The sequence below is a fragment of the Pelodiscus sinensis genome, chromosome 1, assembly GCF_049634645.1.
Source record: "Pelodiscus sinensis isolate JC-2024 chromosome 1, ASM4963464v1, whole genome shotgun sequence".
Classification (NCBI taxonomy): Eukaryota; Metazoa; Chordata; order Testudines; family Trionychidae; genus Pelodiscus; species Pelodiscus sinensis.
In genome coordinates this window covers 286,321,500-286,347,183 of record NC_134711.1, presented here as the reverse complement: position 1 = coordinate 286,347,183, position 25,684 = coordinate 286,321,500, and the positions used below count along the sequence as shown (strand labels likewise).

Here is a 25,684-nt window from a genome sequence, read left to right as displayed (position 1 = left end):
GAAGATGGATTTATCTAAGGGGTTCTCATTGGAATTGGAGTGTTACATTATTCTTTGTAAATGGCATAAGAATACACCATATTGATTTCGTTTGATTTAGCAGAGATTTTGTCACATAACCACTGCATTCAAACTGACTTTTATGAGACTGGAAAAGTGTGTGTGCATGTATTGTAGTTTCAGTGACCATTAAAGGTGGTTATTTTGCATGTAGATACCCCAAAGGTCTGCATGCTTTGTCATGCAGGGAAGAGAGCAGCAATCACAGTCATTTACACAGAACATTATATTAGGAAGGAAGTTCTGCTCCATTGTACAAAGCCTAAATGGGCTTTGCACAGATCACCAGCACAAGGTTATGGAGAAGGACACCTCCTCCTAACATCATCAGTGCAGTTGGTTCTAGTATAATAAAAACTGCTCCCATCTCTATAAAAATGTCAGTTTTCTGCAATAACTCCAAACACCACTGTTGCAAACTGCAGCATTTTGCAGTGTTACAATAGAATGAAATAGTAATTGCAGCAGGAGCAGAGTAGCTAAGAAATTGCTATAACTAACTTGATGAAGCTGCCTTTTAAAAATCAGTCACAAGCAGGGTCTGGTCCATAGCCCTTGTGGGTCAAGAGACAGTGTCTACAATTGCCATTGCACCACACTGCAGCAGTGATAGGACACAGCTCCTATGACATGCTTCATACGTGCTCCAGCATATAAGGCCTTTGGACTAAGAGCAAGAAAGAACCATTCACAGTCTCATCCAATTTGTCAAGGTCTTGATCCTCTTATTGATTTTAATGAAAGTTGAAGGCACTCAGCAACCCACAGGACTGGACCCACATAAGCTAGCTAAGCAGACCAGCATTGAATCATTAGTGTAACAACTATCTACTTGAATGTCACATGTATTTCTTTTGAAGCCTGGTAAAACCCTGCTGCCAAAGGTTCTGCTGAACATCGTAGCAAAGGGGAAGGTATGTTTTGTTACCAGTTTTTAGAAGACTTCTATCTACACTGGAGCCAAAAATAGTTTCTGAACAATATTTGTCTCTTGAGGGTTGGACACTGGAGCCGAGTGCCTCTCCGGTATGTCTACAGTGCCATCTGTCATGTGATTGCAGCACGAGTAGACAGTTTTGCTAACCTTGCCCACCCTAGCTAAAGGTAGGACTGCAGATGCAATGTCAGAAACTTCAGTGCAGGCTGTCTGAGCATGATGGGAGACTACCTGCATTGCTCTCCTGTGCTGTCCCAGCTATATCACTATACCCTAGCCATGCATGTGTAGCTGTGTCTATCCATAGTGCAGGCGTACTTTGCATTGCAAAGGAGACATGTCCTGTGAAACAAGTTGGTGGAATCTGCAGTTATAAGGGGGAGGGGTTTGTGCAATGGAAACACAGCAAATAAGTCAAGTAAAAGATATCAAAGATAGGAATGAAGGACTAAAACAACAGTGATGTTTTTTGGGGTGGATTTTTTTTTTCCTGGTTACAAAGACAAAGGGAGTTTGGCTGATCAAAGAATACAGGATCAGGCCCCGAAAAAGCAACCTCTTCATCACTTCTCTCTGGTTGGCTTGTTATTCTGTGCATTTTTCATTCCACATGGAAATACAGTATTGTACATGAGCTTGTGGTCCCATTTTAATCAAGGGAATTTTACCTGAGGAAGGATTCAGCATGGACTGAGGGCTTTGACTCTTAGTCTTCAAATAGGTATAAGATTTTAAGAAACCTTAAAAAAAGCAGGGGCGGGGAAACTTTTTTGGGTCAGGGGCCACTGACCCACAGAAACATCAGTCAGGGACTACACACAAGTGAGAAGAAAAGTGTGGTCCCCTCCCACACCAGAGCCTAGGGAAGCCCAGCCTAGCAGATTTTGTGTGCTCCAGTCCCGTGGTGAGACGATGGCGATGGTGGGGGTTGGGATACCAATGTGGGCTCCCCAACGTTGGGGGGGCCCTGATCCTCAGGGGCCAGATCCAGGCAAGCTGGGAGCTGCATCTAGCCCTCAGGCTGAGGTTCCCCACCACTGTTATAAAGCCTGGCTCCGTCAGACAGATAAGTAAATGGAATTCCCAACCTCCCTCACAATCTACATTGTACTAACTAGCTCTGTCAGCTGTAGCAGTGTTGTTAAGGGTATATTGATCTCCTGCAGAATTTGGTATGTAATATCAATTTAGAGGTGTTGAGGGACCTTAGCAATCATCTTCCTTGTTAGCTCCCAGTGAGATCAGTCAGCAGAGAAATGTTAGAAACAAAGAGACTGTTTCCATTTCTCCTGTTCATCTATCAACTAACTGTTGAAGCTTATCAGTTTGACAGGTTTTCAGGTTTCTTTTTCCTAGAGAAGGTTACCAAATGCTAGTGTTTAAAAAGAGTTTCCAGTTTCATTACAAAGAAACTATGCTTTCAGCCACAAATATGCAGCCAAATATTCAGAAGTCCTGGATGTACTAATATTTCCACCTCAGTTCTAGGGTACTCTTCTGGAGACCCCTGGTACCTGATTATTACAGATGTAGAGGACTCACATCTCCTATTGATGTGAATTCACTGTTTGCTTGAGGATAGCGTCTTGGGTCCTTGGACTGTAAATACTTGGACTCTTTTCCCTCAGAGCTAGGTTGTGACTTGGAAAACATGCTGGGAGAAAGCATCTTACATCTCTGTGCAGGTCACCGAAAACTTGGGTGCAGTTAAGCAGGAGGGAGTACCCTCTTCTGCTCCTCATACAGTAGAAGGTAAGGAGCGTCAGCAAATGGACCGTGTTAGGGTATGTCCAGTCCAAAATCAGAGGTGTGATTGCAGCACATTAGACATAACTCAGCTATCTTTGGAGAAGCCATGACAGTATGGGGAGCAGTATGGACTAGCCAGGGGGCTTGTATAGCCCAAGCTGCCACTTGTGCTATCACAGGTGGCCTGGAGAGGAGTCAGGCTTCAGGAGCTGCCCCCCCTGCAGTTGGCCCCCACAGCCTGCAGGCTGTCTGGGGAGAGACCAGGTCCCAGGGGCTTCCCCCTTCCAGCAGCCCCCCTTCCAGTGCCCCTTCCCCCCCCCATGATCTGCAGGATCTGGGGGCTGTCCCCTCCTCCAGCTCCCCCTGCCTCACATCCTGCAGACTCTCCCGGGGAGGAGTATGGGGGGGGGGGTTCCTTATGCATGTGCTAGCAGGCAAGATGGCAGAGCCCCAGCCTTGCTGGCCACTCTCTTGCTACTGCAGCTGCCCCCAGTGGCCACTCTCAGCATTGCGCCCCTCCCAACTCTGTGCCCCTCCCTTTCTCATTCCTGCTCTCTCTGCCCCTTCCTTTTCCATTTCAAGGGAAATAGTCCCATTCCTGGCACTTCCCATTTTCCAGACACAAAGAAACTCTGACCTTGTTTTAAGTTAGGGTAAGAAGCTGCAAACAAATGTGGAGGTCCTAGCTCTTACCATTTAGAGGAGTTTGTGAATAAACAGACATGCACACACAGACACACTCTAATACATAGATATAGTTATAGCTATATAGATTTGAATCTAAATAAGTGTGTGAGGTGCCGAACTTCCATTGAAAGTCAATAGGATTGAGGGAACATGTTTTTTAGGTGAGCGGTGTTGACTTTCAGTGTGAGCCAGGCCCTCTAAGTTTGTATATTTTTAAACAGAACTTTAAAGGCTGAGCTTAGTTTGGAATTCCTCATTTCAACAGACTTTTAATGGGCTCTGAAGAGTTGGGGGTGGGGAACAGCTCAAAGGATAAATTTAGTATTTTATTTTTCCGAACACATGTCTGATATAAAATATGTTCTCTCACCCTGGCTGGCATTTGCTGGAGTTAAACAAAGCCAGATGAACAGCATATCATCCAATGTCCATTTCTGCTTAATGAGGCATCTGTCTGTAGATCAGTTAGCACAAACATTTATTCATTCGTCATTTCACTGACCAGTCAACCACAAAAACATAACTGACAGTTAAATGGTGAAGGAGGTGAGACCGACAGGTTAGCCAGGCTTGGGATGCTGCCAGGAATGCCACACTGTAATAAGAAGCCTCCTGAACAAACACCATATGAATTGAAGCTGAGCTGGAAGATACGGTTTTTACTGACGTTAATTATACTAGGCAGCTCAGCATATTAGCACAGTGTATTTCCCCATGTCTGTTTCAGACCCTGCCTTTGTGTTCATCTCCTCTCTCTTTCAAAATCCAATCACTGAAGTTACTCTCTCCACTGGAATGTCAAGGGGCATCTTTTGCAGATCCCCAAAGCCAAAAATAGGCACTTTTGCACTGACAGCTGGGTAAAGTCTTAAGTGAAATGTCTGGAGTCTCCATTCCTGGATTCAGTTCCTCATGGTTTTTCATTGTCCGAGGGAGAGGGTTGAGGAAATGCTGTGCCTGTAACAGAGGGAATGGGTTGGGAAGACACATGAATGGATATGCAAGTTTACGTATGAGTTGCTGACACATAGTGGAGTTGTTTTTCCAACCATCTCCAGGGATTGTTTAATGAATTTGCATATGGCATTTGTACGTGAGAAGATGTATTGGGGTGTCATTAACTCCAAACTGGGTAACAAATCTGAACAATGCAGAGCTAATTGCCACAAGAAAATGCTTTGTCTATACATCATTTGCTCCCATATACACTTGGTGGCTATGCAGTGACCAGGCTGGCCTAACTGCGAGGAGAAGTGGAGACAAACTAAGAAAAAAGTGATTATTTTAATTTTTTAGTACATTATGTGAGCATTGTACACACTCCTCCTCACTCTGTGCAGTTAATATCAAAGGTATTGTTACTCACAAAAATGGAAGAGTACTCAACAATATACTTTATCCCTTCAGAGAAGAATCAGCTTTTCCTATCCTAGGCTGTGAGTCCAGCTCCATTTTAGCTGTCCTGTTCTTTGCTCCTCTTTGGCTCAAAGCGTTCCCTTAGATCCGATGTTCCTGTGATTCCCTCTTTTCACCATGTTTATCCAAAAGCAGAGCCCTCACTTGCCCACTAGGCGCCTTTTAACAGCATTCTGTCAGTAGATGTTCACATGGTCATTCTCTCTGTGGGTCTCCTGAAGGTCCTTTGAGGGGGGGCTTCTTGTTTACTATGTTCATCGTACACAGCTTTCTGATCAGTTCCCTTTTTCGTTACTTATATTTCCTTCCAGATTTTTCCCTTGATACTCTCTGTCTGGTATGTCTGTAGATTTTCCTCCCCTTCTCTAACACTGTCTGCTCATGAAGCCAAGTCTGGCTCTTCCCTGCTTCTCCTGAAACTGTCCCTCTTTTTTCCTCCTTCTCACTTCCTAGCCCCTACTTTTATTTTCCTGCCCTCCTTTTATCACCTCAACCACTACACGCAGCGAAGAGACCGACACAATAAAGCAATGATAAGACACTGGGCCTGGGCCTTCCTTTGTGCTAACTGAATGTTCCAAATTGCAGGCAAGTGTGCAATTGTCAGAGAGAGGTTTTGGCTTGTATACGGACTGCCAGGTCAGCCTGAGTACATTTGTACAGTATTTCAGTACAAACACTGACCCATTCCTTTTTGAAAGCATTGCCTAGGGTTTTACCGAACAAGTGGCTTTGACATTAAAGGAGTTTCTGGGCAACCCTTTAAAAATGCACATGTCCGAGCTGACTCTCTCACTTCATTCTTAGTTGACCCAATTGTTCCTAGGCATTGAAGCACACATGGCATGCAACATCTGGCAGTTTTCTGAGACCCCCTACAAACAGAGGCCAGAAAGGAGGGAAGTTTATTTAACTCCGAATATTTGCTGATGCCAGTTTGTCAAATATAATTTGGATTTTTTCCTCTCTACTTTCCTTAGGCTTTGATATAGTGGCCTCTTTAAGAAAGACTATTAGTCACACACAGTATCAAATCTTTTCTGCCCTGTTTGCACTTCCTGTTATAGGCTCAAATGAATTTGCAGCATTGTCTTTGAACATTTTCCCCCACATAAACGTGAGGGCCAGAATGCAAAGCCCCTCTTTGAAGATTGCCCAGAGCTTCATAATTTGATTGTCCCTCTTTTGCATCAATGCTTCAATGTCCCTCTCTTTGTCTGCTCCACCAGTTTCAACAACCTCAAATACCCATTTGTCTTCTTCACTCACACGTCCCTTTGTGTTTTCTCTGATACTGTGCCTCATACATGGAAAAACCTGCCAAAAACTAATCTGTAAGGTTGCTACTGCCTTATTCGCTGTAAGAGCCACTACCTCTGTGATGGCCACAGGAAATCTGCCACAGGTTGGCAAGACTGAACCACAGTTAGAGATAACAGATACTCACTTTTGCCAAGTCTGGTGGCTTATTGGTGTTCTTTCATGAAGCCCTAGTTCCTCAAGTCATGCAAGTAACTGAGAATCTCTGGGGGAAGTGACAAGAAAGCCCTTGTAGATACAGAGAAAAATTTTAAAACATGAACCCCAAAGCCAGACTGCACATAAAGAGCAGTAGATATTTTATTTTTAAGCTCATTTCAGGATTTGTGGGGGCCTGGAACATAATTATTTTGGATGCATGGGGTAAGCAGTACTGCATATTATTGACTTTTAGGTAAAAAAAAAAAACCTAAAACATTTAGAGCCATCAGATTGTGTATATAACTGACTTGTGTTAGTGTATCACCATTCTTGGCTTCTTTCCCCTCCTCTTCTTCTTAACCACACTTACTATTCTGTTTTATTTCAAATGACAGTTAAATTTTGCAGCTGGATCCTTCTGGTTACATCTCTTTGCCCAGTGGGCCCTATACGCCCCACTGGTGCTCCACAAAGGTTCAAGGGAAAGTCAGCATGGTTCCATTTGAAAGATCTAACTTTTTGAACCTATATACTTCAGGGTGTGGACTGGGTGCTCCTGTCTGCTTGTATAACCTTTTGCGCAATGGGGTCCTGGCCAAAGCTGCTGGGTGGTACTGCAATACAATTTTTAAAAAAGAGAAGATGAATGTATATGCTATCACATGGGCATGACTGTTGTGACAAGTAATCCGTCAGCTGTGGAGTTTCCCTCACACAACCAATTAAACTTATAACTTGTATATAACTTAGCTGTGGAATAAGGGTGGAGATTGGTTGACCTACCTCTAATATCAAAGTGGCCTAAGACCCTGGTTTAATGGGACATTCCATATTCTTCATGGGAATACGCTTATGAATATGAACATAACATAACTGGAATATCCTTTTGTGATCTGGAAAGGCTGTAAACTACTGAATGATTGTACCATTTGTATGTATGTATCATTCGTGTATTTGAAGTTAGAAATATGAAGTATAAATCTGTGTTACTAATGTAGTCATGCTAAGTGAGGGCCATTAGTAATACTCAAAGAACTTAATGGACCAATGCTCAGGACAATGATCTGTGAATAGACTTGCCTTCCTGTAAGCCTGGGAGGAGGGGCTTTGGTGGCTCCTGCCAATATATGTGGTCATGTTACCTCATGCTGGGATCCATCTTGGATGCTGTATTTTTCCACAAGAGCAAAGGTACAGTTTAGACTGAGCACAAAGAATTCTTGCCTTATGCAAAACCTTTTTAGTGGTGGGGAGTGATCAGTTCTCCCTGGCTACCCCATCTAAGATGATGGCTGGAAACATCTAAGACTGAATCGGGGGAAAGATTGGGCCCAGGTTAGAAGATTTTCCAGTCTGTGAAAGAAGCTTGTTAGAACAACTTTGAGGGTGAGATATTACATGTAACTAGTTTCTTTAGTGTATTAAGCTTAGCTCGTATGTGTTCTTTTATTTTGCTTAGTAACCTACATTATTCTGTCTGCTGTCTCTTATGACCACTTAAATCCTGCCTTTTATACTTTATCCCTTTTGTTTTTAGTAAATCTAGTGCAAGTGATTGGTACCTGGTTGGGGTGGGGGAGAGGGAGGGGGCAGTTGTGAATATCTCTGTACATTGAGTGAATTTCATAAGCTTATACTACATAGTGATCTATACAGCATAAGACAGATGTATCTAGGGTTCAGCTCCCAGAGGTGCTGTGAATTTGCGTGTTGGGAAAAGGTCTCACACTGCACTGCTTTCAGTGTGTTTTTACTCCCTGGCCCTTTCCCTGTGTCTCAGGTAAAGCAGGTCAGAGAACTGGGCTCAACAAGACAGAGTTACAGGGTCCCCAGGCTGTCAGGGCACGTAGGCTCAGTGGGGTCTCAGCACATCAGGTAACAGTCCTAAAGGGGTCCTGACCTGTCACACCTGGCTGTGGCAGAGATACATGCCGTGCTGTCACATGGATGTAACTGGTAAAGTCAAAATGGTGGAGAACAGAAATTGGACGGTAACAGACCATGAAAGTCAGTGATGATTCAACCTGGTGATGTTCAGAACAAGAAGAGCTCTCCTGCTTACAGCTTTTCTTGCTTCACACTGACTCGAGATGTTCTGGGGCTCCAAGAATTTTATTATATAGATAACAGGCCTTGATCCTTTCCTTCCCTGGGAGCTCAAAGCACTGAGTATGTCACAGGAAGGCCGGGACACCTTGCAAGATCCTCATACCTATGTAAACTGCATTGCCATTCATTTCAATTAGAGTTGTGGGTGCTCAGGGGTCATGGAAGTCATGGAATCCATGACTTCCAGAGACCTCAGTGACTTCAGCCTGTGGTGCCTGGAATCTGTTGGATCCCCAAGCCACTGGGAACTGTGGGATACCCCTGCTGCCTCTAGGGGTGGCCACATGGGTGGCAGAGGCCCCAGAGCTCTGAGCTGCTGGGGGCAGTAGAGGGACCCCACAGTTCTTGGACACTATAGGTAGTGGGGGCTCTCAGAGCTCCGAGACATTGTGGATAGTGGGGGCCACCCAAAGTTCCCAGCTGCTGCAGATGGTGGTGGGGCCTGGAACTCCTTTTTGGGCAGCAGGGGATTCCCCCACAAATTCAGCCACAGGTGGCAGAGGGATCCCACAGTTCCTAAGCCAAGAGCTGGCAAAATGCTAGTGGTGTTGGTAATCAAGAATAGGGGAGAAACTTAGTTTTAGCTCTGTTGCATTTAAACTCTCACCAAGAGATCCCCAAGGAGAGGTCTGAGGGTATGTCTACACTACAAAGTTAGTTCGAACTAACGGACGTTAGTTCGAACTAACTTTAATAGGTGCTACACTAGCGCTCCGCTAGTTTGAATTTGAATCGAACTAGCGGAGCGCTTAGTTCGAACTAGGTAAACCTCATTTTACGAGGACTAACGCCTAGTTCGAACTAGCTAGTTCGAACTAAGGGCTGTGTAGCCCTTTAGTTCGAACTAGTGGGAGGCTAGCCCTCCCCAGGTTTCCCTGGTGGCCACTCTGGCCAACACCAGGGAAACTCTATGCCCCCCTCCCGGCCCCGGACCCCTTAAAGGGGCACGGGCTGGCTACGGTGCCCGTGCCAGGTGCAAGCCTGCCAGCACCCAGCTAGCAGACCCTGCACCTGGCACGGCACAGAGCCACCCACCCGATGCCCCCCAGCCCACCCCCTCTTGCCGGGACCAGGCTGGCGGCTCCCGGGAGCTTGCCCTGGACCGCAAGAGGCGGGCACCTTCCTGGGCTAGTGCGGACATCGTGGACCTCGTCCACGATCTCTGCACTAGGCACAGGAAAGTGGCCGTCTAGGGCAGGAGAGCTGCCAGCCTGGCCACCCAGGACCAGGTGTGCATGAAAATCAAGGGGGTCCACTGAGACCCCCGACACTGAGCCCTGAGCTTAGAATGGCCGTCCTGGGTCAGACCAAAGGTCCATCTAGCCCAGTAGCCTGTCTGCCGACAGCGGCCAACCCTAGGGACCCTGGAGGGGATGGACCGAAGACAGTGACCAAGCCATTTGTCTCGTGCCATCCCTCTCCAGCCTTCCACAAACTTTGGGCAGGGACACCACTCCTACCCTCTGGCTAATAGGACTCCATGGACCCAACCTCCATGACTTGATCTCACTTCCCTTTCAACTCTGTTCTAGTTGTAGCCTTCACAGCCTCCTGCAGCAAGGAGTTCCACAGGTTAACTATTTGCTTTGTCAAGAACAACAACTTTCTCTTACTAGTTTCAAGCCTGCTACCCATTCCTTTCCTTTGGTGTCCTCTAGTCCTTCTTTATGGGAACTCAGGAAGAACTTTTCTGAATGCACCCTCTCCACCCAACCCCTGCTTTTAGAGACCTCTATCCTGTCCCCCCTCCGTCTCCTCTTTTCTAAGCTGAACAGTCCCAGTCTCTGTAGCCTTTCTTCATCTGGGACCTGTTCCCAACCCCTGATCATGTTAGTTGCCCTCCCCTCTCCCAGCCTCTCTCTTCCCCTCTCCCACCTCCTTTTCCCAGTCTCCCCCAGTTTTTTTCAATAAAGACAGAGTCAATGTTGGAAGAAACGTTATCTTTATTTTGTACATCAATAAGAAGGGGGGCTAGGGAAGGGTAAGTGGAAGGAGGTGAGGGAGGAATGGGGTACGAGCCCCCGATGGGGAGGACTGGGCTGGCTCTGCGGGCTTCTGGGGGTGGAAGCTCTCCTGCAGCCCCCCAATTACTCCCTCTCCCCAGATGGCAGCCTGCGGCAAGTGCAGCCGGGCTGATGGCCGAGTGGTGTGATGTGCCCAGTGTGGGCACTCAGGGCACTCCAAGCCAGAACTTCTTTGCAAGCGGGGCACCCCTTAGAACTGTGTGTCCGGGGTGGGGGTCGGGACCCTTTAAGCGCAGCCCTCGGCTAGCCTGAGACAGCATCTCCATGCTCTAAGTCCTCCTTTTATGCCCTGCCGGCACTGCTTCCGGCCATCCTTAAGCCCTGTTCAGAGTACACTCAATGTGGACTTGCTAGTTCGAACTAGCAAAACGCTAGTTCGAACTAGTTTTTAGTTCTAGATGCGTTAGTTCGAACTAGCTTAGTTCGAATTAACTAATTCGAACTAAGTTAGTTCGAACTAGCGCTGTAGTGTAGACGTACCCTGAGATATAAACTGAGATAAATAATAAAAAATAAATAGAGCTCATTAAAATTTTATATAGGAAAAAATTGTTGAAAATGCCCTTTTTTGATTAAAAAATTGAAATGTGAAATGTCTGCATCCTGTTAATATTTTGGTGATTTTTTTTTACTAAAATTGTATTTGAAATCATCATCAATCTTTTTCATTAATTTTTCTCACTGAAAACCAAACTTGGGGAAAACCAAAACATTTCTAAAACAATTTCAGTTCCAATTTCTATTAACAGTTCAGCAAACGTTATCACTGAAAAAGTAACAAAAATACAAAATGAGTATTTCAAAACTTGGGAAATGGAAATGACTTAGATATTTCTAATATCAAACACTCTTGTTTAAGCATGAATACCTACATTTGTATGTTCACATGAAAAATATCTTTAGAGCTCGAACTGTCTTGATTCTGTGTCTATACAATACCAAGGAAATTAGTGCTTAACTAATAATAGAAATAAGCTGTGCACAGGGTGTGAATGTTCATGTTGTATATAGCAAAATAATCTTACACATGTTGTATGTAGCAAAATGATCCTACATATATGAAGCATAGTGTATGGTAAACTGCATTTTGAACTAAACACATGCTAGAGACTCTTATGAGACTAAGTATCCTGAACTATATAAGCACACTAAGGGGACAGTACCTTCCAGCCATGCATGTGAAGCCTGCTGTGTGTATTGAATTATGTGAGCACAGGACAAAAAAGATGAGGAGGACACCTTTTGTCCCAGCCACACCAGAGTAGGTGACACTGATCTGTCACTTTCTGTTGAAAATAAAATATATTTGTGGTAGAGCAGTGTGCAAACTGGGATCGCAGAGAGCTATTTCACCCGTCTTATTACTCCAGTTGCCTGACTAAATTCCACTGCTTTCACTGGTGTTGCATCAATAGAGCAGGAATTCTTTGAAATGTTTTACATCAAAAATAGTGATTCACTGAAACAACACATTTTCATAGTTTTGAGGAATTTCTCAATTTGACATATGTTTGAGGGGAGTTACAAAATGGAACATGTTCTAAACAAAAAAAATAGGGTTTTCATTTCAAAATGCCTTAGTTTATAAATTTAAGCTAATTAGAGTAAAAAAGAGACACAGTCAAAACCAAACACTTGAAAATTATTGAAATAAGACATCCGAATTGCCCAAAACTGAATTGTTTACCCGTCCCCCCCAGACTGTTACATTTAAAAAAAAAGTTACAACTTTTTATTCCAAGTCAGGACAAAGTTCTTTTCATAATCCTGACAAATTTAATAGGATGGAGAACTAGTTCCTGCCTATCTCTGCTTGTCAGTTATGTTGGTATAACGTGGTGGTCCAGTATTTGAATCCAATCACCTTCCACAAGCCCTTCTGAAAACTGGGCATGTTCGAATACAGTGCCACATCCAGTCTCTAGCATGGGTTTTGTAGCTCTGGCCTTTATAAGGTCGCTGTCAAGACAGAACTTTATGCAGCATCATAGCTTGGTAATATCAGGAATAGCTGTAACTGAGCTCAGAACTGCTGTTAGGAGATAGTGCCAACAGCAACCACAGCCCTGCCAGATGGAAATGGGAAGTTCTCTTGTGCACTGGAGAAACAGAAGCTGATGAAACACATATAAATACTAAAGCAACAGAGAACAACTAAAAGTCACCCAGCACATCACTCATCAGCAGGCCTTTCAGCACTGGGAGTAAAGTGAACCCTGCAAAATACAAGTAAAAAGTACATTATGATTTTCATTAAATAATTAGGCTTTGTCTACATCACAAATTATTTTGGGAGGACTTATGTTGCTCAGGGGTGTGAATAACCCTCACCCCTAAAGGACATATGTTATGCCAACTTACATGCTGGTGTAGACAATGCTGTGTCGGGGGAAGGGGAAGCGCTTTTTCCAGTGTAGTCACCGCCTCTTGCAGAGGCTTACTTCAATGGAAGAACTGTCTCCTGTCGGCTTGTAGTGTCTGCACCAGAAGAGCTACAGGGGGCAGTTGCAGCTGCTGTAGTGTAATCATAGCCTTAGGCTGAGGGAACAGTAACATTATGAATAAGGCCAAAAATACCCAGTAGTTCCAGATTGACATGTTGCTTTACATTCAAGTCTAGCACGAGAAAAATGTCCCTCTGTGTCATCAGTTTTCATTCTTTCTTTATTTCTCTCCTCCCTCATTTCCCTCACCCCCACAGGCATGATCAAGTACGCGTAGTATTTAAATGTAAATTAATATGATACTTTAGATCAGTGTTTCTCAACCAGTGGTACTCGAGAGAAGTCTGGGGAGTATGTCAACACAACTGAAATTTGGAGAAAACTGAGTTTTTGTTTTTAGTTTCTCCTTTGGTATCCCAGAAAACCTCCACAGTGTAGATGTACCCTCAGTCTCTGTGTCTCTCTCTTTCACACACACCCCAAAAAACCAAAGCCTTTGCATTTAAAAAAAACCCCTCTGAATACAACCTTGTGCTGTGATGCCACCAGATATTAGAAAATAGTGTAAGTACAGAGAGTCAGGCCATGTTGGGCTACAGATGGGAGATGGCAGTGACACAAGTGATGAACAGTTTCCTCCATTCCCTCCCCAGAGGTAGCTGAATTTTGTAAGTATATGAAATGATGGCTTTTACAGAGTTACATGAGTGAATCAAGCCTTAAGTCTACTCTATTCAGCATTGTATTCTATCATGTTCTAACATGATTTCTATTCACTAAATAGGTTAATTATGACCAGATGCTGAACACAATTTATATTAACAACAAGGGAGAAAGAACACAAGCCAGTATAGGGAAAGAACATCTCTGAAGTTAGATGTATTCTAATCCCTCATGAATTTCATCCTAGGGTTCTTAAGGAATGAACTGAAACAATCTTGGAACCATTAGTGATTATCTGTGAGTACTTATGGAGGACAGGTGAGGTGCCAGAGAAATGGAGAAAGGTATATATTAACCTATCTTTTAAGGGGGAACAAAGAGGACCTGGGGAATTATAAACCACTGAGTTTAAATTCAATTCCTGGAATGATACTGGAACAAATTATATATATATATATAAATCCCCAATCTGTAAGCACTTAGAGGATAATAGAACTTTTAAGGAATAGCCAACATGGATTTGTTAAGAATAAATCATACCAATGCAACCTAATTTCCTTCTTTGACAAGGTTACTAGTCTAGTAGATAGGGAGAAAGCAGTAGACGTGGCATATCTTGATTTTAATATGGTTTTTGAGACAGTACCACGTGACATTCTCATGAGCAAACTAAGGTAATGTGGTCTTGATGAAATTACTGTTAGGCAGGAGTACATCTGCTTGAAAAACTATATTCACTATTTATTTGCTGCCAGATTGGGAGGCTGTATCTAGCGGGATTCTGGAGGGGTCAGTTCTGCATATGATACTAGTCAATAGTTTATTAATGGCTTGGATAATGGAGGGGAGAATATGTTTATAACATTTTAGGATGACACTAAGGTTGGGGAGGTTGCAAGTGTAACCCCCACCAGACAGCTTTGAACTTGGAACCTCTGAAGCTTAGTATAGGAGCTTCTGCCCTTTGAGCTAAAAGTCAGCTGATTCTTGGCCCCTGCTGTAGAGGTCTCTTGTTCTTATGTGTTGCTGTGATCTAGGTGCCACTGCATGGGACAGTGACCCACACTAGAAGTGTGGGTTACACAAGCACTTTGGGGATAGGATTAGAATTCAAAACTACTTTGTCCAATTGGAGACTTTTTCTGAAATCAGCAACATGAAATTCAGTACCAACAATGGCAAAGTACTTAGGAAGGAAAATCCTAATACACAAATATGAAATAAGGAATAACTGGCTAGGCAGTAGTGCTGTTGAAAAGAATCTGAGGGTTATAGTGGATTAAAAATGAGACAACAACAAAATAGAATTGCAAAAGCTAATATTCTGGGTTGTAGTAATGTGTGTTGTATGCCGGACATTGACAGTACCTGTTGTACAATATTCTGCATTGGTGAGGCTGCAGTTGGAGCATTGTGTCCAGTTTTGAGTGTTGAACTTTAAGAAACATGTGGACAAAGTTGAGAGAGTCCAGAGGAGAACAACAAAAATGATAAAAGGATTAGAAAACCGGGCCTAAAAAACCCCTTGGATTTGGCAGTCTCAAACATTGGGAGCAGGAGAACTTCTGCCTGGGGGAGGCCTGCCCCTTGCCTCTGCATGAAGCCCTATCCCTTCTGCCCTTCACCAGAGTCCCCTTCCCCAGAGTGGCTATCAACCCTAAGCCCTGCGCCAGGTAAGCCTATTCAGCCGCAAGGAGCCCCTGCAAGGGCAGGCAGTGCATGGCTGCAGCCTCCCCAGCCTCGGAGTGTGGGGAAGGCATGTAGTGCATAGCCCCGGCTATCCCTCCAGCTATGGAATGTGAGGAAGGTGGATGGCACATGGCCTCAGACTCCCCAGCGTTGGCTGGAGCACCAGAGGCCTAGAGAGGAACTGCATGAGCAGAGGACCTGGGTGGGGTGGGACAGTGGGTGTGGCCATGCCTGGCTGTTTGAGGAGGCATATCCTCCCCCAGTCAATGTCACCTGCTACCCATGGTTTCCAGAAAAGGAGACTTAGGATGGGACCTGAAAATAGTCTCAAATATGTTATAATGAGGACAATGATCCTTTGTTCTCCATGTCCACTGAAGGAAGAAGTAGTGCACTTAGTCTGCAGCCAGGGAGATTTAGGTTAGATATTAGGAAAAAGAGCACTAAGAACTGGCATAGGTTACCATGTGGCGTTGTGGAATCCTGGAGGATTAGAGGTTAGAGAAACATCTATCACAGATCATCTAGTTATATTGCCTCAGCATGGGGAGAGGGACTTGATGACCTCATGAGGTCCTGTCCTGCCCTATCGTATCTATGATTCTCTGTGCCTCTGAAATCAGTGATGTCTCTTTTATCAGCCATCAGCGGTAGAAAGTCAGACACTGACTTTGGATCACTGAAGCTAATTACTGATGTATTCCTCCATGTTAAAGTGAGAAAGGATCATTGTCTAGCTTGAGCTGCTGCAAAACACAGGCCATAGAATTTAACCCAGTAATTCCAGTGTCAAGCCAGTAACATATCATTAAGTAAGATCATACTTCTTAGAAAGACACCTAATATTAATTTAAACCCTTCCAGGCATGAAAGGGTAAACTTGGTAAGCTACTCCAAGTTTTCATGTTTCTTAATCCTGGTTAATAGCAGCAATATTGAAAGATTTGAGCATTTTATGTAATACAGCTGCCTCCACAGCAGGCTAATGGAAGAAAGGATCAGCTCATCATCGGCTATTGGTGAGAGTGAATTACAGAAAAGAAAGTATTCATCTTTTTTTTTTTTAATCTCAGAAGATACAGTAAGTGGATCAGCTGCTGTTCCTGCTTGGGAGTCAAAGGCAGCAGCTGCAATACTTCTATCTTTTTGGACATGATAAAAATAAAGTTCTACCCCTCCCATAGTCATTAAGGACTCAGAGCTTGTTTGCCAAAGCGTCAAGTGTCTGTTTCCAGGCCAAACTGCAAGGCAGCTTGTTATATTCGGTTGACCTATATTCCCCTGAAATTTCATTTGATTAAGTACAGTAGTTATTCTTCACTTTTACATTGTTAAACACTTGCCTTATTTCACTCCTGGGCCACATGAGATTTCATTACTAAGGCCCAGCTTTTACTAGTGGCTGTGTATGCATGCAGGTAGGAGAGGCCTTCTTCAATGCTTAGCCAGACAGTCGGCCATAGTGTTCATTCACCATTTGGTCTGTTCCTGTGCCACCATGAAGGCTTGACAGCCTGAAAGTCCAACCTGATGAACCCATACAATGGGGCTCTTCCAATGGGCCAACTCCACCCCTCAGTTGGTGGAATTTTATCTCTTATATTGCAAGCCAACTCAAGAACAGCATTTGCTGGAACGTCTTGTGGCATCCTTGCAACATGTCTGAAAAGCATAAGGCACCATCCACAGACCAGGGCACCAATTGTCTATAGACCCAAATGACCATTAACATCTCCATTACTGATGAAGTCATTCCATGTTGTGCTCTGTATACAATGTTGATATTTTGTGAGGAAAGCCTGCAGCTTTGTCCAGTCTGTGCTTGCATCTTTCGCAGCCGTAACAGTATAGGAAGCATATAGCTTGAATAAGCCCTGAATTTGGTTGTCATACTAAGATTATGTTGTAAACGGCCCACGGCGCATCTGATGGAGAACCTTTGTGTGAGGACCAGAGGAGATGATAAGTATACAACCCAGAGAGCAAAAGTTAGAAAATGATTCAATGGTTTCATTGTTCAAAAAGATTGGAGTTGCAGGTGGACTTTGGCCTAGATTTTGCAGTTTTGTCTGACCATGAAACATGGGAGACCAATCTTCACTGACTCCTCCTCCTCATGAAACCTGTCTGGACTAAATGAACAGTATCATCAGCCTAGTCAAGATCTGGGCTTGCTCAGCTAGCTTCCAATTGGCTTTTTCAGCCAGGCTATAGCGGCAGAGCTCTGGCTTAGTCAGTAGTCTGTCACACCTGACAAAAGAACACAGGGGCTAGAATGAAACCCTGCCTAACACCAGATACTGATTTAAAAGGCTCTGACATCTGGTTCCCCAGATGAACATGGGCAGTGGTTCCATTATGCAGCTCTCAAATCAAGTCCAGCAGAGTGGTAAGGGCACCTACACCCTTTATGGCCTGCTGAATCCAATGCAACCTTAAGATCAACATACGCTACAGGCAGGGTTTCATGAACTTGCAATATATCTCTGACAACAAGTGAAGAGCCAAAATGGTGTCTGGTGCAGACCTGTTCCTCATAAAGCCTGATTGTTGGGGATGATGCTTCTGATGCAGAAAAGGCTTCAGGCATGCCAACAAAACATGTGCAAATAGCTTCCCAGGAACATAGAGCAGGGTGATGGGTCTAAAGCTCTGACATCCGTCTCATGCCCCTATAGAACGAAATTACAAAGCCATCTGCCCATTTTTTCAGAAACAAACGAAGAGATACTAAGCTGCTCTCTATGAAGCAGGCTCAAAGGATGGACTAATGACTCCTTCCCTGGCAGGGGCTTGTGGTAGAGGACACCAAGCCCCTGCATGGAAACCTACTGGGAGGAAGGAAGTGGAAGGGACCCCAGTATCACCCTCCCCAGCAAGCAGGGTCTGCCACTCACACACACATCCCCTAACACCGTCCTCCCCTCTCCTCCAGCAGGAAGGGACAGAAGTTCTCTCCGTGCAGGACGCCGCCGCTTCCAGACCTCAGGCAGCCTCAGATAGCCTCAGGCAGCAGCTACAAGAAGTGACTGCTGTCCTGATGCCCTTCCCGGAGTGCTTCCACGGCACCTTAAATGCGATTCAGGCTCCAATCAGCGTGGACATGCTATTTCGATATAATTCTGCGCTATTTCAATGGGCATTTGTGGTGTGGACGCGCTATTTCGAAATAGCTATTTCAAGAGTTATTATTTTGAAACAACCTGGTAGTGTACACATACCCTAAGGGAGCAGGATGTGGCTTTCAAGATCTGGAGCCACAGGTCTCAATAGCAATTTACCAGTTCACATGTGTTTTATATCATGTGGAAAAAAATCAGATATGCCAGCAAACTCAGGACATTGACCATGGACATGGGGGAGCTGGGACTGAGGGATCCCCAGGCATGCTTATTCTCCAGGATGTCACAGTTTGACAAATACATTTGTGCTTGACTAGTCAGAACAAAGACAAATTAGTAAATCCCTAAGAATAAAATTGCGCACACACTCTCCAATATGCTACTTAATTATACCTGTTGCCCTCACTGGAAAGGTCACTTGGGCAGTGGTAAATTATTAACTACTGGCTGTGTAACATACTGTTCTGATTTCTCCTGCCCTTTACATTTTCTGTTATCTGCTAAGCAGAAACACACATGGGGTCAATGTCACCCCTGGTGTAACTCCCCTGGATCCAGGGAGTCTGGGCTGCTGTGTCTAGCTTTGCTTTGGTTTAGGCTTTTCAGAGCACTGATTCTACTGCAAAGGATGAGGGTTTTTTTTCCCGAGTGACTTCTCTGTGATTCACAGAAAGTTGGCAGCCTTTCAGATTCATGGCCCAATTCTCTACTGCCCTGCACCTAGTGTAGCCAATACTACCAGATTAGTTGGCCCAAGTTCAAAGGGCCACGTCAGGTGCAGAGCTGTAGAGACAGAGGAGCAGATAAAAAATATTTGTATACATATATTTTTAGCACATGCTTTGAGATCCTCAACAGAAAAGCCACTCTATGGGTTCAAAGATATTATAACTTCTATGATGTAGTAAATAGACTGATTTAGATTGAAAGCAGAGGCAGAGAATAATGGCAGAGATTGGAGAGAGGGAGATTCTTTGGGCTTGCATGCAGATAAGCAGAAGAGGAACTTGGCCCCTGCTCTCAGAACTCACAAATGAGAACTTGGCCCCTGCACTCAGAACCCAAAAGGCTGACAACTGAGACACCCATTCAAGCACCATCCTTTGAGCCCGAAGGAGGTTTTGGTGCCGCTCAGCAAACAGGCACTCCCATGAGCTGCTGGTTCTGTTCCAGGAGTAGCTAACGAGCCGATCTATGTTAGGCAGCCGCTTTTCTGTGACTATATAGAATTACATGAGAGAGCAGTAGATGGAAAAGATCTCTCAGATCCCATCACCCTCCCAATGCAGGATTTTCCCTGACAACATCTTTTTCCCGTCTTGTTTTCTGTGCTCTTTGCTATGAGACTCCCGCTGCTTGTCATGTATTTTAATGCTGACCCCTTCCAGATACACACATGTGCAAAATCTGAGAGACAGCACCCACTACAGCTTTATTTCACTAACAAACGAATGCACAACAGGCTTTTTTCTAAGGTTTACAATGCTCTTTATCTGTCTATTGTCTTGAAAATTAGCGCACGTTTTATCCTTCATCAAGAGCTATTTAAACACTCAATATAGAGGGCTCCATTCTCTTCTATATTGGGAAGCTTTGTACAAAGCTGCCTTAAAGTCAGCTTAGCAGACCACTGGAGGATTAGTCCTCTGCAGGGGATTCCTTAGGTGGTGTGCTGACAATAATACTGGAAAAGGAGGGCATGGCTGCGGAACAGTGCATGTCGCAAAGGCATAATTTATGGCTCACTGATGTCTAGCCATAATAGCTTCTCGGGCTGCTGGTAGACACCATTAATGTAACAGTGTTTTGTATAAAAAGCAGCATTGTTTTTCTGTGATTCAGTGCAAAACCCTCATCTCCTTGCCAAACCCCATGACAGTCCATCCTCCACTCCCCCAAAAAGGCCCTTTCTCCCTGAAATTTGATTTAAAAATGGAATTTGGAGTGACAAGCTCACTTGGAATTGTTTTTGCATAGATCTGATTAAAACAGTGTTGCTGAAACAGAGTCACGCGTAGAACATTGCAGCTCCCCCCCGCTTCCCCATCAGAGGGCCTGCTTACTGAGACCTGTTTACACCAGGTACCAAGGGTGCTAGAACAGTCTGTATAGTGAGGGTGCTGAGAACCATTGAACCAAAATGTAAATCCTGAATATGATGATAACCACTTCAGGCCAGAGGGTACTGCAGCACCCCCAGCATCCCTAATGCTAGCACCTATGCCATATATAGGGGATTTGGTACATTCATGTTTAAGGGATGTGGGAGAACAAGAACTATCTCATTACTGCATGCATAGATTCAATAGGGTCTTGATTCTGGGAGTAGTGCATAGTCTCTCCTTTAGTATAAATAAATATTTTGGTCAAGGACAGAAAGATAAACTATTATTTTTTATGAAAAATGGCATGCTATCATGAATGTCCATAAATAACAGATGAGATCTTTTTTTAAAGTAGATTTTTAATATACTTTCAAATATTGATTACCTTTGAACTTGACCCTCTCACTAAGAATTAGGTCTGCTTTTAAGATTTTCAGCTTGTTTATTTCACACTCAAGTCTGAGAAGGGTATGCAACTTCAGCGGGTGACTCCTGCAGTTCTGTGACTATTCTGACATCCTAGCAGGGATTATCTTTTGTTAGTTTGAGCTCAGACACTACCAGAAGTCTCAATTTCATGTCCTTTAATCTGCGAAACTTGTTCCAAAGTCCCCTACAAAGATCAAAACAAATAGCAAGTGTATAATTGCTCAACTGTTTTTGTTGTTTGTCTTCTTATGAGTTAGTTTGGAGCTTTCATGCTTGATTGAACAAGAAGAAGGACTTTGTCTGCAAATCAAAAAGGAGCTGGCAAACTGGATATAGGGTGATCTTCTCTGTAAATATTAGAACATGATTCTGTTACCCTTGAAAACAACTGCAAAATTCCCATTTACTTCAACAGGTTTTGGGCAGGTTGTAGATGTTTAGTTGCTGAAACAGGACTACATTTTGGAAGCTAATGAGATATTTTTGTTCACTGGCAATTAAGAAAACCCCAACCAATCAGAAAAATGTCAGTTTTGGATTAACCTAAACTAATTTTTGAAATTTTCAATGAGTCTAAACAAATTTCATTTGGGGTCAAATTAAACCTTGTATTCAACCCCAAATGAAATGTTTCTTTTCAATTTGAACCTTTAAAATAAAGTTTGATTGTTTTTAATACAATTTTTAAAATAAGTTGTTTTAAACCAAAAATGAAAATGTCAGAATTTTTTTTTTACTGAAACAATTTGGTGAAATGGATGTGAATTCAGAAAATATTTTAATATGGCCAAATCTATATTTTTTTGCAGAAAATAAAGTTGTGTGTGAAAAGTTTTGCCGTGCTCTAAAAAAGACCTTTTCAGACACAGGTTTACCACTAACACACCTACAAACTCTTAGACAACTGATGATTCATGTTATCTGGAATGTCCAGCAGTTCACTATTACTCTTCCTTATTGTCACTCTCCACTATCCCATTGTGCTTTGGTCAGCTTGGGTTCCCTGCCTCTATTGCTCATAGAAATTACAGATAAAACAGACCTATTATCTCACCTCCTATCCTCTGCCATGGCAGGATTTTCTCTGAGTGCTGTATTCTTCCAGTTCCATATTCAACAGGGTGTCCAGGTACCTGTTTACAGTTAGGAATGTGAGCAGTCCCACTGTAATTAATCAAAGCCCTTTCTCCTTAACCCTTTCCTAGTCTCTTGTGAATTACAGTATCTCTGCTCCCACCTCCCTCGTATGCCTCACACATTCATTTTGTTGTCATTTAGTTTATTTACTTACCCTGATCTCGTGCTAGGCACTTCATAGACAATCTAGGATAGATTTTCACCTCAAAATGCTTATGTTCTAAATAGTCAGCACCTGGCCAGGAGGAGGGGAAGAGGAAGTAGTACACAAGGAGCTATATATAGCTTTCCAAACTTTAAACACTGATTCCTTTATCCCTCTCTCCAGTACTTTCACATTGTGACTTTCCCAGCTATTTCCTGGCTTCTCCTTGAATGAGCTAAGTGTTTCCAGTCGCTTCACAGAAGCAACTTCCTCTCTGCAGAAATAGCAGTTTGCTGAGGTAGGCCTGTGGAAGTCAGAGGGTGGAAGCAAACTCCCATAGTTCAGTGAAGAAGTGCTACTGGTCCTATCACCAGTCCTACTTCTGTGCTGTCCTGAGTCACTGCCTAAGCTGGAGAGGCATTGGAGCTGCTAGCATGAGTCTCCCACCCCTCTTATCCATAGTGGGGTAGGAGAACTGGTTCCCAGGATTCTGAGTTGGATGGTGGAGAGGGTGTATGGATGCTAGCTAGTCCATTTGATCTCCCTGCTCCCAGTCTTACTTATACAGTCTTCAGTAATGTCCTTTTAAAAAGATCAACGAGGAGTCCTGTGGCACCTTATAGACTAACTGAAGTGTAGGAGCATAAGCTTTCGTGGGCAAAGACCCACTTCGTCAGATGCATGTAGTGGAAATTTCCAGGGGCAGGTATAAATATGCAGGCAAGAATCAGGCTAGAGATGACGAAGTGGATCCAATCAAGGAGGATGAGGCCCACTTCTAGTAGCTGATCTGGAGGTGTGAATTCCAAGAGAGGAGAAGCTGCTTTTGTAGTTAGCGAGCCATTCACAATCTTTGTTTAATCCTGAGTTGATTCTGTCAAACTTGAAGATGAACTGTAGCTCAGCAGTTTCTCTCTGAAGTCTGGTCCTGACGTTTTTTTGCTGCAGGATGGCTACCTTTAGATCTGCAATTGTGTGTCCAGGAAGACTGAAGTGTTCCCCTACAGGTTTTTGTATGTTGCCATTCCTAATATCTGATTTGTGTCCATTGATTCTTTTACATAGGACTGTCCAGTTTGGCCGATGTATATAGCAGTGGGGCATTGTTGGCACATGATGGCATATATTACGTTGATAGATGTGCAGGAGAATGAACCAGTGACAGTATGGCTGATCTGGTTAGGTCCTGTGATGGTGTTGCTGGTGTATATATGTGGGAGGCCTTTCCTAGGGCAATTTGATGAAAGTGCAGGTGGATGTTCCCACCTCATGGATGGGATGGAGGCCTTAGGGCACCTAGATTTCTACTATCTTGATTGTAGGGCATTAAAGCTCTCTCCCCTCTTGACCATGATCCAACAGCTGTCCTGAATGAGTGAGAAAATGGGACTCATGAAGACCTCTAAATTGCTTTCATCCTCCAACCTCATACGCTTTTCTCAAATTTTCCTATGCTTTTTGGTTTATTTACTAAGAAATATTCTACAGTATCCAATGAAATAGATTTTGGCCCTAATGCAATGTCTTCAAGGTAGATTTCTTCCCTTATTTTGACAAAATTATCAATATTGTGTAGTTCCATTGCCACTTCAAAGTCCATTTGTTCAACTTTTGCCGTAGTCATGATATCCCCACAACTCAGCAAGTGATCAGATCATTGAGATGTTTCTTCACCCATATTTTTTGATGACTGCCCTCTATTCAGTACTTCAAGATGCTTAAAATAAGATGACAAACCGTCTTTTTGCTTAGCTTCGTCTTTTTGCCTTGCCTTCATTTTTTTGCCTTTTTGATGGCCAGACTCAGAGTATTATTTCATTATTGCTAAAAAAAGAAGACCTTGATTTTTAGGCAGATTAACAATGTCTGAAAGAACAGGGGTGTAACTACAGGTGGGCCTGGATGGGCCATGTTCTGGCCCATCCATTTCCCCAATTAGGTTTAACACCAGTGGCACTGGAACGTTTTAAATAGTGGGGTGCTAAATGCCATCCCCTGTCTTTCCTAGGCATAGATCCAGACCTGGGAGTAGGCCACAGGCACAGGAAATAAGGGTTCAGTCAGGGCTGCTGACACAATAGCCAGGACCCTGGGCAAGGTGTGTGTGTGGGAGGTCTGGATTCCCAGAAAGGCGGAAAGGTAGAACGGGCAGAGCTGGGGGCCCAGCGCAGGAGGAGAGCCACCATGGTAGGGCTGGACAAAAAGACTGGCAGAAGAGATATGAAGGTCTCCATGGCCATAGAGAACAGCTTCAGGTGCCCCAGTGGCCCTGCGCTGGCTGGCCTGGAGAAATGGGTAGAGACCTACATGTGCTCCACCTGAAGGTGGGGGGACATACCTGAGTGCCCCCCACCCCAGGCTCTCCATCCCCCAGCCACTCTTCCCTTCACCCATGGGCAGTAGCCACTCACCAGGTGGCAGCCAACAGCAGCGCAACATTACAGGGGCTGGAGGACTCAGGAGGAGAGGGCAGCGCAGCCACGCAGCCAGTAGCCAGGGAGAAGTGGTGCTTTCCTGCTCCAAAGTGTGGCTTCTTCCTGCTGACTGTGCAGCTTGTGGGCTCCCCAGCCCCTCTGAGCCCTCTCCCCGCCATGGGCAGACACCAGGTGGCAGCTAGCAGCACGAACATGGGCTGGAAGGCTTCAGAGGGGCACGGGGTAGCTGCACAGCCGGGGGCTGGAAAGAAGCGTCCCTTTCCTGCTTCAAAGCACTGCTTTTCTCCGGCCGGCTGTGCAGCTGCCCTGTGCTCATGCTGCCGGCTGGCTCCCCCTGTATTGTGGCTGCTCCCTGCCTGGGGAGTGGAGTGCTAGACCTGGTGCTGGGCTGCCTGGCCCTGGGGGGGCATGCCAGGGCACAGTATGTTTCATTGTAAATCTGCCTCTGTGCACTAGGCAGGTCACTTCAACTCTCTGTGCCTCCGTTTCCCTTTCTCGGCTATTTAGATGATAAGGCCTTTAGGGCAGATGTTGTTGTTTAATACATGGGCCTTGTGAAATCTTGATTAGGATCAATGTTCCCTGTATGCTTGTGTGGCTGGTCCAGGAGATATTGAAATTCCGCCCATCTGATTAGCAGAGAGTCCACAATTAGGTTTGTTGTTTCTACTGGGCTGTGTCCAGACTCAGGGGTTTTTTCGAAAAAAGTAGCCTTTTTTCGAAAAAACTTCCCCTGCGTCCAGACTCAAGCCGCGTTCTTTCAAAATTAATTCGAAAGAACGCGGCTTTTCTTTCGATGGCGGTAAACCTCAATTTACGAGGAAGAATGCCTTCTTTCGAAAGTTCCTCTTTCGAAAGAAGGCGTTCTTCAATGTAAATAGGGCTTCTTCAAAAGAGAGCATCCAGACTCACTGGATGCTTTCTTTCGAAAAAGCAAGCTGCTTTTTTCTCCGTGCAGTCTAGACGCTCTCTTTCGAAAGAGGCTTGCAGTCTAGACATAGCCCTGGTGGGCACATTTGTACATGCCTCAGTGCACATAAAAAAAATTAATTCCACACATGGATGTAAAAAA

General features: G+C 44.3%; 1 long non-coding RNA gene across 1 annotated transcript; it reads right to left on the bottom strand.

Annotated features, from left to right (window-relative positions):
- Positions 1 to 12,458: 12,458 nt before the first annotated feature.
- LOC142827120 (uncharacterized) lies at positions 12,459 to 22,022 on the bottom strand. Its single transcript, XR_012901552.1, has 3 exons — positions 21,950 to 22,022; positions 12,805 to 12,981; positions 12,459 to 12,659 (listed from the first exon to the last, which is right to left on the bottom strand). It is a non-coding gene; the product is annotated as an uncharacterized LOC142827120 (long non-coding RNA).
- Between the last annotated feature and the right edge of the window lie 3,662 nt (positions 22,023 to 25,684).